Raw genomic sequence first — 13,793 nt, 5'->3', positions numbered from 1 at the left:
ATAGCGTGGGTAATGCTATGAAGGTTGCAGGAGAATCCGCAGGAAATTCTCCAGCAACCAAGAACAGTGTGATGTTCTTCACCACCTTCACGTGATTTTTCCAGAAAATTCAAAAGGTCTCAGAGATGAAAATTAAGGACGGCAACGTGCATATCCAACATCACTCATCAATAAACAAACATTATTTCATCAAACAACAACAAAATGAACACAAATCGAAGGAACTTAGTCATGAACACAAAACTTGAAAACCCTCGTTTTCTCTCATTATGGCATGGTTTCACTCGATTCAAAGTTCACTATACTCAGCATAAAAAAGTCTACAATAAGCACCTCATAATTTTGGAAATGAAGAGATTCGATACCTGGCCAATTTTGGAGCACAGAACTGGAATAATGGTTGTTTGGTTGTGTATTGCTAAAACAGATGCACTATGAAGTTCTTGAAGGTGAATGGAAGAATGAATTTGGCTCAAACTTGCTTGATAGTGCTCAAATCAACAATTGCCATAGAAGGAGCTCAGCAAAACAGTTCGTGAAAATGGCTTCCAGTGGAGATTCGAGGCTAGTAAATGGTCCCAAACAGTTGGTATATCAAGAAACTATTGAATCCAGTTCGTGTGCTTTGGAGTTTTTAGCAAAAATTCTCAAAGGAAGGAAATGAGGGTTTTGAGATCAAGAGGGTTTTTCTGTTTTGATGAGAGTGTGCTAGGGCTTTGTTCAGATTGGAGAGTGAAATATATACCTCTGTTTAAGGTTTGTTAAGTTTGGTTAAGAAAGAGATAATCACAATGGCTTAATGAAGTGTGTTTGGACCAATTGCTAAAAGTTAACAATTTGCATGGGGGGTGCATGGATGAGCACGAATTTGGGCTTCCAACAAGTTCCAAATGTAATTTGTGACCAATTCCAAATGGTACAAATGGTTGAAAATGTTTATTTTGAAAAGTCAATTTTTCACTTCACTTAAAACAATTCAAGTGACCTCCAAAAGTGCCATTTTGATTGGTGATGTTTTGATGAATGATGATGACATTTTTGGAAAGAGGGGATCAAATGTGACTTGTTGCAAAAAACCCCACCCAATTTGGCCAAATGGTTTGAGAGATATGGCCTTTTGAAGTTCAAAAATTTTTGAGAATGAATTGATCATAACTTGCCAACCATACATGGGAATTGAGTGTTCTTGGACTTTTTGGAAATGGGAGAACAATATCTTCAACTTTCATGTTGGGCAAAAATTCATTTGAAGCTTGTATCATGATGTAAGTTTGAGGATCAAGACTTTCCATTTTTGGCAGTTAAAAATTACAGGTCACCTGCCATTTTTAGAAACTTTTTGCCTGACTTCAAATTCTTCCATGATGGTGTTTGACATGTTATATGAGGCCTATATGGACATGAATGAACCCTCTCAAACCAAATCCCACCATCAAAATCATAAAATCAAGCCCAGTTGACCAAGGTTGACTTTTTAGGGTTTCTGGTAAACTGTGCATTGACTGATGACTTCTGAACATCCAATCTTTGGCCAAACTACTTCAAAATGATCCCCAAGTCATGTGAACATGTTGGACCAACCCTAGGGCCTTGGCTCAATGAAAATTGCACTGGCTTGCTTGATTGACTGACCTCCTGATCAGTTTGACCTAATTCTTCTGAATGGCTTGCACTTGGGCAAAAGGGACAATGCAATGTTATGCAGTGGACCATGTTAATGTTACGACCTAATATGAGAATGTATGTACAATGATAGGTGCAAATTTGAGGTGCTACACATCTCTGCATAGCATAACATGTATTTCATACCACATAGTATGTAGAATATCAGTCGAAATAATTTTTTCGGATCTACAGGCAAATCGGTTGAATCACTTGTCAAATGTGCGTCAAATCAGCGGACGGAAAATTTTAAAATCAAGCTTGCAGATATCAGTTTTATTAATTTACGTTTCACGTAGTTTAATCTGGCATGCTCGATTTATTTTCTGGCTAATTTTTGGGTCACTTTTGATTTGTCTAAGCGTTTTAACTGGGCGTTTTCAATTTCAAAATTTGACAAAAATATGTATGTTTCCGAGTCTTTTATTTTGCACTAATCATTATGGTGCAGTCATTTTATTTTTCGAGCAATTTTTCCGCTCGATTTTTATTCATTTGTGACCCGTTCATTTTCTTTTTTTAGTTAAAATAATCAAGGCAATTAGTTAGAATTAATTGTGTGTTTAGTTCAATCTTACGTATTGTATTTATTTAACTTCTCAATTTTATTTATTTTTTATTTTTCAAAATAATTAGTAAAGAGAAATAAAAATAAAATATCTCTCATTTTTCCAATATAAGAGTGACATGTGCCCCACCCAATAAAAAAGATCTTTCCATTTTAAAGAAGAATCACAGACATCTAGTGGATTTTATTCACACCTTGGGACCACTTACTCTTCATGCGACTGCCTTTAGACATTGATTTCAATTTAAAAAATAATAATAAGAGCCAGTAAAAAGAGAAAGGATTTTTATTTATCATTTTGTTAGAGACCACTCATGTGACCAACTGGATAATCAATATATATCTCCAGGCAACACTAGCACAGAGGATATATATACACATTTTTGTTTTTTTACATAAAAGAATTGAGAGGAGGTACCAAGGGGGGACACTACAAACTGAACTCAGAAGAAAGAGGAAGGACCTTCACCATTGGGAGTTGATTTTGCTTCCCACCTCATCGTCTTCTTCCCTCCACAGTGCGTTAACAATCATGACCTCTCCCTTGCAATACACACCTCCACCACTGCTGTTATACCACCCCCATAACACCGTCATTGACCTCACCATCTTCACGCAAACGAATCTGCCGTTGCGACCGCTCGATGCTCTCAACTCACAACTCAAGGTTGTCATAGATCTGACTCAGTTTTGGTTCGATAACAACTAAACACTTCAAACTCGGTCGGCTTTGGACGACACTACGACACCTAAGGATTCAAGTTCCATTTCGGTTGGTTTTATTTGGCCTTTATCTTACTTATGTCTACTGCATCGCTTAGATGATGTTTGTTTTTGTTTTTCATTTCCTATTGGCGTATGCGATAATTGTGGTGTGTGTTTGCTCACTGGTTGTAACTTTGCCAATTTCGTTGTTGGGAGATATTTGGTTTTTTTGTATGGTCTATGTGCGTTTAATTTAGTCCATGCCATTAGTTGGTTTCTGTTGATTAGTCGATATAAAGTCCGAGTTTGGACCATATTGAAAGTGTAAAAACATTAGTTGGGTTCTGTTTTGATGAAGTGCCTAAGCTTTGTCAATAATACAAACTGAATGGTAGCTATCTTTTTCTTGTTTCATGTTAAATCAAATCAAATTTGCAGTTCTTGACATCAACGATATGTCGTTACTGAAGGAGAAGAGCGATCCAAAATGTAGCGAAATTTAAAAATTTCTCCTTTAGTGATCCTTATGGATGAGCATGATCAGTGATAGAATCGTTACCTCTCGTGGCGATTGAAACCTTTGATGCAGATCTACGGAGTGATCACGGACGTTGAATGGTGACAACGCCTCTACTCAGTCCACACGAACAGATTCCTTCAATCTCAGTTCTAGCTTCTACGAATGAAGGTTTTGAGTGAGAGAGAGAGATAGAGAAAAGAAATTACAACTGCACAAATGCTTCTGCATAAGGGTTCTTATTTATAGAACCACTTGTGTGGGTTGCAAGCTAAACAACCCACTTAAGTGTATGTGACCCATATCTTATAATATGCCAAAATCACTTAAGCGTGTGGTACCTTACCATATTTCGTATTCTACTTAAGCACATTGTACCTTACGATGTTCTACAATTCACTTAAGTGCACCGTACCTTACGGGTTTCCTTAGTTACTCTATCTCTCATCAATCCATCTTTTTTTTGTGTGACCTTGTAGGTTTTCCCGACATTAGCAATTATATTAAATCACGTATTTAACATAATAAACAGTGAGTGATATCTAACAACACATCACTGCTACCCAAGACACGAAAGTGTCACGTGATCTGACAAATCCTTTTGTGATAATACTTATGTGTACAATTACCCTTTTGCCTTTATGTTTATATTGAACACAAGACATAGACAGTGTCATCCTTGTCCAGTTCAATATTGGGTCCATAGACATTTATCCTGTTACGCAGGTTGGGCAAATTCCATCTAGGTCACTCATATCCCTCAGCATGCTTCGTGGAGTACCCATCAACTGTCTTTATGGTCATCCAGTTACGGACAAGGTTTGATCAGCAATAAGACACTCGACTCTATATCTAGGGTCCATAGTGGTTTCAGGTCGAAGGGTGGTATACACCATTATCACCATGAGAATAACTTATGACACTTTGCATAATATTCTATATAGTATTCTCATAGCGGGTCAATCCAGTATAAATATTACTCTTAACATTCATACCTATGTTTAAGACTTGATAACTCCTTATCCATGATCCATGAGATGTGATCACTAGTCTATATACATAATAGTCTTAATGCTTTAATATTATCCCATTTCACAATAAATCTCGACTATGGATACTTTAAGAATAATGTCCTTATGTTTAATGGGATCTCATGATTAAGTCACACTTGATACATTAAACGGAATAGCTATTCTAGGGACTTTATTAAACAAACATAATAAAGAAAAAGCCTTTTATTATTGATAAATAATTCGATACAAGTACCAAATGTATTGGCCTCTAGGGCTTACACCAACAATCTCCCACTAGCACTAGAGCCAATCAGGCATACCCTAAATGCCCATAGATCTAGTATGGTCGTCATGCTTCTGTTGTGCAAGAGGCTTTGTCAGTGGGTCAGCAATATTGTCAAGTGTAGGTACTCTGCATATTTTCACATCTCATCTATCTATTATCTCTTGAATGAGGTGATAACGCTTAAGTATGTGTTTGAATCGTTGGTGAGATCTAGGCTCCTTAGCTTGTGCGATAGCACCATTGTTATCACAATAGAGATCAATGGGATCCACAATGCTAAGAATTATGCCAAGTTCACTAATTAACTTTTTGATCCAAACAACTTCCTTTGCTGCACTTGAGGCAGCAATATACTCGGCCTCGGTTGTAGAATCAACAATTATGTCTTGCTTTGAACTTTTCCAGCTCACAGCGCCACCGTTTAAGCAAAACACATAACCAGATTGCGATCTAAAGTCATCCTTATCTGTTTGGAAGCTAGCATCGATGTATCCAATTACAGCAAGCTCTTCCTGACCTCCATATATCAAGAATAAGTCCTTAGTCCTTCTCAAATACTTAAGGATATTCTTGACAGCTACCCAATGAGTATCACCGGGACCAAATTGGTACCTACTCGTTGCACTTAAAGCATACGAGACATCTGGTCGAGTACATAACATGGCATACATGATAGATCCTATTGCAGATGCATATGGAATCTTATTCATGTGATCCCATTCTTCCTTAGTTGAAGGGGATTGTGTTTTTGATAGACATAAGCCATGTTACATATGTATGAATCCTTTCTTGGAATCATGCATATTAAAGCGTCTTAGCACTTTGTCTATGTATGTACTCTGACTTAGGCCAAATAGTTTTTGTGATCTATCTCTATAGATCCTGAATCCTAATACATAGTTTGCTTCACCTAGGTCCTTCATATAAAAGCATTTCCCCAACCAAGATTTTACTTGTTACAGGGTAGGGACATCATTTCCAATGAGTAATATGTCATCTACATATAATACCAGGAAAACGATCATGATCCCACTAACCTTCTTGTAGACACAAGACTCATCTTCGTTCTTGATGAATCCATATAGTTTTATTGTTTCATCATAACGAAGATTCCAGCTTCTGGAAGCTTGCTTCAATCCATAGATTGATCTTTGTAACTTACATATCTTTTAGGCTTCTTCTGGTATGTCAAATCCTTCAGGCTGTGTCATGTACACATCCTTAAGAAGATTTCCATTAAGGAAAACAGATTTGACATACATCTTCCATATTTCATAATCATGATATGCAGCGATAACAAGTAAAATCCGAACAGATTTAAGCATTGCAATGGTGAAAAGGTTTCATCATAGTCAACCCCATGAATTTGTTTATATCCTTTTGCAACCAATCTTGCCTTATAGGTATGTACCTTACCATCCATACCAGTCTTCTTTTTGAAGACCCACTTGCATCCTATAGGGTTAACTCCTACAAGAGGCTCTACCAAGGTCCAAACTTGGTTTGTGTACATGGAATCCATTTCAGATTTCATGGCTTCTAGCCACTTCTCATACTCGGGACCAGTTATGGCCTCTTGGTAGGTCACAGGCTCATCTTGATCCATGAGTGATACATCACCTTGATCAGTTATGAGATATCCATATCTCTCAGGTAGGTGACGTATCCTGCTTGACCTACGTTGGTCTTGTTTTACTTGAGCAGGTTGCTCTTTCATAACTACTTGCGTTTCCTGCTCTAATTCCTCCATAGGTGTATCAATGCTTTGTGATTCTTGAATTTCTTCAAGCTCTACTTTCCTCCCACAGATTCCTTTGGAAATAAAATCCTTTTCTAGGAAAACTCTAGTTCGAGCGAGAGACACTTTTCCCTCAGAAGGATTGTAGAAGTAATACCCTCTTGTTTCTTTAGGATACCCCACAAATAAGCATTTATCAGATTTAGGCTCAAGCTTAGTTGAAATTTGTCGTTTCATATAAACTTCGCAACCTCAAATCTTCATGTAAGACATATATGGTTTCTTACCACTCCATATCTCATATGGTGTCTTCTTAACCTTTTTGGATGGAACATGGTAAAGTGTGTAAGTTGCTGTCAATAGTGCATGTCCCCAAAAGGAGTTTGGAAGATCGGCGTGACTTATCATGGATAGGACCATGTCTAACAAGGTTCGGTTTCTTCTCGCAGATACACCGTTCTATTGGGGTGTTCCAAGAGGAGTAAGTTGGGACAGGATCCCACACTCTTTCAGATGGTCATCAAACTCTAGGCTTAAATACTCACCACTTCAATCTGATCGAAGAGTTTTAATATTCTTACCTAGTTGGTTTTGTACTTTCTTTTTGAATTCCTTGAACTTTTCAAAGGACTCTCATTTGTGTTTCATTAAATACACATAACCATATCTAATGAAATCATCAATAAATGTGATGAAGTACTGAAAACCTCCTCTGGATGGTATGTTCAGTGGTCCACATACATCAGTATGTATGAGGGCCAAAAGATCATTAGCTCTTTCACCTTTTCCCTTGAATGGAGACTTTGTCATATTTCCAATTAAACAAGATCTGCATGTCTCATATGATTCAGAATCAAAAGAGTCCAAGAGTCCATCTTTATGGAGTTTGGAAATACGTTTCTCATTTATGTGGCCTAATCGATAATACCAAAGGTAAGTTGGATTTAATTCATTAGTTTTCATCCTTTTAGTATTAATGTTATAAATAGGCATTTCAAGATCAAGGACATATAGTCCATTGTTCATTTGTGCAGTAGCATAGAATATATCATTCAAATAAATGGAGCAACAATTGTTCTTTATTATAAATGAAAAACCAAACTTGTCTAAACAAGAAACGAAAATAATATTCCTGCTAATTGCAGGTACATAATAACAGTTCTCTAACTGAATTATTAAACCACTGGGTAAACTCAATACATAAGTTCCTACGACTAAAGCAACAACCTTTGCTCCATTGCCAACTCGTAGGTCAACTTCACCTTTTGCCAAATCTCTACTCCTTTTTAGCCCCTGCACATTGGTACAAATGTGAGAACCGCATCCAGTATCTAATACCCATGATGCAGAAGTAGATAAATTAATTTCAATAACAAAAATATCTGAAGTTGAAGTCTCTACTCCATTCTTCTTATCTTCCAGGAACTTTGGGCAGTTTCTCTTCCAATATCTGGTCTTACCGCAATGGAAGTAGGTGCCTTCCTTTGTTATGCCTCCACTAGGCTTCAAAGCAGGAGCAGTGGGTTTGGGTTTGGCAACTTCCTTGCCTTTCCCTTTATCACCCTGCTTGATGGGTCTTTTGTTCTGTCTCTTTCCACTTTCGATCATCAAAATGGACTTCCCTTTTGACTTCAGATTCTGCTCAGCAGTTCTTAACATGGCTAGCAGTTCAGGAAGATACTTGTCCATATTATTCATATTGAAATTAAGGACAAATTGACTGAATCTATCTGGCAACGATTGCAAGATCAAATCAGTCGCAAGTTCCTTTTCGAGGGGAAAACCCAACCTCTCAAGGTTCTCCACATACCCAATCATCTTGAGCACATGGGGACCTATATGGGCTCCCTCAACTAACTTGCCTTGAAAAAAGGCTTTTGAAACTTTAAACCTTTCATGCCTTGCTTGCTCTTGATAGATCATCTTCAGATGTTCGATCATATCGAACGCTGCCATGTTCTCATATTGCTTTTGCAACTCTGAGTTCATGGTAGCTAGCATGAGGTAAGCAGTTTCATTGGCATCATCGACATGCTTCTTATAAGCATCTATTTCTTCCTTAGGTGCAGAACTAGGAGGTTCCTCTTCAGGAGCAGGTTTCTCGAAGACATACAATTGCTATCATGTTTGAGGACAATCCTCTGATTTGGGTGCCAATCCAGAAAATTTATCCCAGACAATTTTTCCTTGTCAAGGATTGATCGCAAAATGTTGTTAGAGGTGTTTGTTGTCGTGGTAATCTTCATGAAAATAATGAAAATATAAGTATCAATAACATATTTAATTAGGCCTTTAATTAAATGTGCTCCCATTATTTTACTCAAAACAAATGCCCCTCACCATTTGATTCGGAAAATCCCGTTGGAAGATTTTCTAGTGGGTCGAGATCCACATTTCACTTTGTTTCAAGTCCGCGTAGGCGGATTACACAAAACTAGGTTATTTAGGTAGGAACTCCTTCCAATTGTATCTAATACAACTCTCGAATATTTTAGTTGGGTGAATAACTCCTTATTCCAATCCATCACATGGATCATTTCCAACTCTTGCTTCTAAACATATATAATCTTATTACAATTTGTTTAGTTAAGTTTGGCCCATTTTTTTAGCAATTGGATATTACACTTATCCCATCGCACCTTACTAATATAAAATATGCACTTCACGTAGGCGAGACCTACATTATTCGATACTAGTCTTGATGGGTGCTAAAACTTGGAAAACATAAACTTAATATTTAATTTAAGGGAATTTGCAATTATTCTGATCTCACCGGTTTATTTATCATATAAATCGTCTCTCACATGCATCAACATACATTCACATGCATCAACATACATAATGAAAAAGTTATGGCCCCTAGCGCAATTGTTCTCCTAAGCCAATGAGAGAACCTAAGTTAACCTAATAACGATCTAAGCTTCTCCAAGCAAGACCTTCAAGGTTGTCCTCCTTTGATATTGTATTCTTCTCTTTCTTCATAACATTACATTACATAAAAGAAACTCGTTTTACATACAAGGGGGTGAGATGAGAAAAGAAGTTACATTAAGAGATTAAAAGAGAGGCACGACACGCACGTCATATTTTAAAATCCCAAAACAAAATAAAGGAAAACTAAGGTCATAACCGATCACCACAAGACAATAATAATAAACAGATTATTATTATTAATTTAAATTCTGTTAATTAATTAAAACTAAATTAAATTTCGGTGACCGATCACACTATGCAGAGTTAGCCGGGGGGCCCGACGCAAAATTTTAATGAACAATTCATTTGAAATCGACATCGTTTTTTGCATCAACACTTGATACTTTAAAGCACAACTCTTGTGCAATCACAACCCTAATCGCATAACTCTTTGACAGCACAACCCTTGTGCCGTCATGGACCCTAATGCACCAATTTCAGACCGTCAAACACACCTCGATTGTTAATTCAGTATGATTGATCAACACGTCATTAATGACCATTGATCGCTCAAAGGAAAACAATCATTAAGTGTTTGAGTGAACGAAACAGAAATAATATATCATATATACCATATTTTGCATCAGGATTACTTATATCATATGTATAACTTGATCGATCTCAATTGCGTAACCTATGGACGATCGATGTATCGCTGCTTCACCATACTAACATCGGATTCCGAAGCATAGTCAACATCAATCATCCAAATCATACACACATGATGCCAAATTTAATGACTCGTTTATTCTTTGATTCATTCTGTCTTTTAATCGTATTAATACAGAAAATACAGAAAATAAACAGCTATCAGATGCATGCTTTTGTAAGTGGCTCTGATACCACTGAAGGAGAAGAGCGATCCAAAATGCAGCGGAGTTTAAAAATTTCTCCTTTAGTGATCCTTACAAATGGGCATGATTAGTGATAGAATCGTCACTTCTTGTGGCGATTGAAACCTTTGATGCAGAACTACGGAGCGATCACGAACGTTGAATGGTGACAACGCCTCTACTTAGTCCACACGAATGGATTCCTTCAATCTCAATGCTAGCTGCTACGAATGAAGGCTTTGAGTGAGAGAGAGAGAGAAACGAAATTAAAACTGCACAAATGCTTCTGCACAAGGGTTCTTATTTATAGAACCACTTGTATGGGCTGCAAGCTAAAAAGCCCACTTAAGTGTATGTGGCCCATATCTTATAATATGCCAAAATCACTTAAGCGCGTGGTACCTTACCATATTTCGTATTCTACTTAAGTACACCGTACCTTACAATGTTCTACAATTCACTTAAGTGCACCGTACCTTACGGTGTTCATTAGTTACTTTATCTCTCATCAATCTGTTCTTTTGTGTGTGACCCTGTAGGTTTTCGCGACATTAGCAATTATATTAAATCACGTATTTAACATAATAAATAGTGAGTGGTATCTAGCAACACATCACTGCTACCCAAGACACAAAAATGTCATGTGATCTGACAAATCCTTTTGTGATAATACTTATGTGTATAATTACCTTTTTGCCCTTATGTCTATATTGAACACAAGGCATAGACCGTGTCATCCTTGTCCAGTTCAATATGGGGCCCGTAGACATTTATCCTATTAAGCTGGTTGGGAAAACTCCATCTAGGTCACTCATGTCCCTCATCATGCTTCGTGGAGTACCCATCAATTGTCTTTATGGTCATCCAGTTATGGATAATGTTTGATCAGCAATAAGGCATTGGACTCTACATCTAGGGTCCATAGTGGTTTCAGGTCAAAGGGTGGTATACACCATTATCACCATGAGAATAACTTATAACACTTTGCATAACATTCTATATAGTATTCTCATAGCGGGTCAATCCAGTATAAATATTACTCTTAATATTCATACCTATGTTTAAGACTTGATAACTCCTTATCCATGATCCATGAGATGTGATCATCAGTCTATATACATAATAGTCTTAATGCTTTAATGTTATCTCATTTCACAATAAAGCTCGACTACGGATACTTTAAGAATAGCTTATGTTTAATGGGATCTCATGATTAAGTCACACTTGATACATTAAACGGACTAGCTATTCTAGGGACTTTATTAAACAAACATAATAAAGAAAAAGCATTTTATTATTAATAAATAATTCGATACAAGTACCAAAAGTATTGGCCTCTAGGGCTTACACCAGCAGTTACACCGCCAATTTCTTTTTTCAATACATTAATAAAATAGGTTTAATATCGGTTGCTGGGTTTTGTTTGAGCTGATGCTTTGTGTGTTTCTTAGAACGACAAATTTTCGGTTTTTCTTCTCGGAAAGATGGAGGAAGGATAATTTTTATCACCACACCATTTTGTTGGTTTGATTTTGATTGAACATAAATGTAGCCTTGTTGATTTAAAGCAGTAGTTTAGCCTGGAAGAACTGAACATATTATGTCCCTAGTGTTATTACATTTGCTGCTGTTTTAAAGTGTTTTGTTTAAGAGTTTCTATTGCGTGTGTATTTTATATATAATATGCATGCCAGCTTTTGACAAGAGGATGGCTCTTATGGAGTGGTAGAGCTTCTGGCTCCCAACCACCAGGTCATGGGTGTGATACCCTGTTCCTCCATTCCGAATTATGTTTTTGCTTTACTTTAATTTTTCCAGTTTTTTAAGTCGTCATACATTATATGTTACTTGGGTGCATTAGTTATTGACTAATCATCCATGACCCAATGTAAAGGCATCCGGTGCTTCCCACTAGGTCATGGGTTCGACCCTTGTGCAACTCACTTTCTATTTATTTCATTATTTTTACCCTTTTTATTTTTTTCTTTTAATCTTTTTATATTTTATTCTCTTTTTTCCGACACTTGTTGATTTTAATGATTGTCCTTGATTTATTTTCATTGATTAAATATCGAGCTTTAATTTATGGATTCAACAATTCCCATGTCGTTATTCCATGATTATTTTATCGATATATTTATAGTATTTTGCCGCATTTTGATTAATCGCATATGACATTTCGATTGTTGTCAATATGCACAAATCAACTTTGAGCACATTATCTAGGGTTTTTGTTTGCTTTTCAATTTCCATTTGTCTTGCACGTTCTTGCGTTATGTGACTTTGATTCACATCCTCGCATCCTGATTTTAATCTGTGCACGTCCAATTTTATTTTTTTTGATTTAATTTTTAAGTGTATTATAAAATTACAATTTGTGTTTGTTATTTTCTTCACATGGTTTACTCTTGGGCCTTCTTACAATGAAACCATCCTCTTGCATCTACACTCATGCATTATTTATTCGTTGATTAGGCCCGATTTAATTATTTCATTATCTTGAATCCCCATTCGATAAAATGTACCCTCATTCCCATAACGTGTAATTTTTTTACCTAGAACTTAATTATCTTCTACCAAAGGAGAATAAGAAGCCTTGTTAGCTTCAGTGATTGCAACAACAACATGATGTTGAGCGAGGGATCTAGTAATCTTTGATGTTACCATGTCTTTTCAATTTTAATATTTGATCCTTTCGAGAAAGAGATTTGTGCTTCGTGAGAAGAAGACCAGTGAATTGAATCTTCAGTGAAAAGGCAATGTTTTTTTGTGGAGAATTTGCAAGAATCAATAGTAGCTTCTTATAGTCGACACCACTGTTTAGTTTGGGAACCAGAGATAGGTGATGACGTGATGGAATATAGCTCAGATGTGAAAGATCAATCTTCCAACTTGGTGAATAGGATTTTTGGTGTGGTGGAGATGATGTAGACATACAAAGTTACCACTTTAACACCAAAGTCAGTGAATGAGTGAAAAGTAGTTTTAGAGTGGAAATAGATTGAATACCTGAAGTGGAACAACATGATATTTGTATAGTATGTGCGGTTAAAATCGTGCACATGTGATTTAGCGTCTTGTAAGGATCATCGCACAATTAGATTCAATAATGACATATGTGATTGATAGTTTGATCGTGTGTCCTTGGCAAGGCTGAGCTCCATCTATTTCGCATGCTCTTTTCTTGAACACTAGTTATTAGGCCTTTTTATGGGCCTTGTGTGAGTCACGTGGAGGAGTTTGATGCCTTATATTTTAGTTACGACTTTTGCAATCTCAAGATTGTTTTGCACGGTTAAGTGGCGCCTATTGAAGCTGACTGAGGTATAACTCCTTGATTGCTTAGCAAAGAAATCTCACGCATGATACTTGTTCTTATAGGAAAACACTACATATTATCTTCAATACTGAGTATCTTGTTCACTAGGGCTTGAGAGTTTTGTTGTTGCACTAAGTTATAAACATTTTTCAGCTGATTTAAAGCTTTTTGCTTGTCTA

The sequence above is a fragment of the Lathyrus oleraceus genome, chromosome 5, assembly GCF_024323335.1.
Source record: "Lathyrus oleraceus cultivar Zhongwan6 chromosome 5, CAAS_Psat_ZW6_1.0, whole genome shotgun sequence".
NCBI classification, from domain to species: Eukaryota; Viridiplantae; Streptophyta; class Magnoliopsida; order Fabales; family Fabaceae; genus Lathyrus; species Lathyrus oleraceus.
This window is presented reverse-complemented; position numbering follows the sequence as displayed.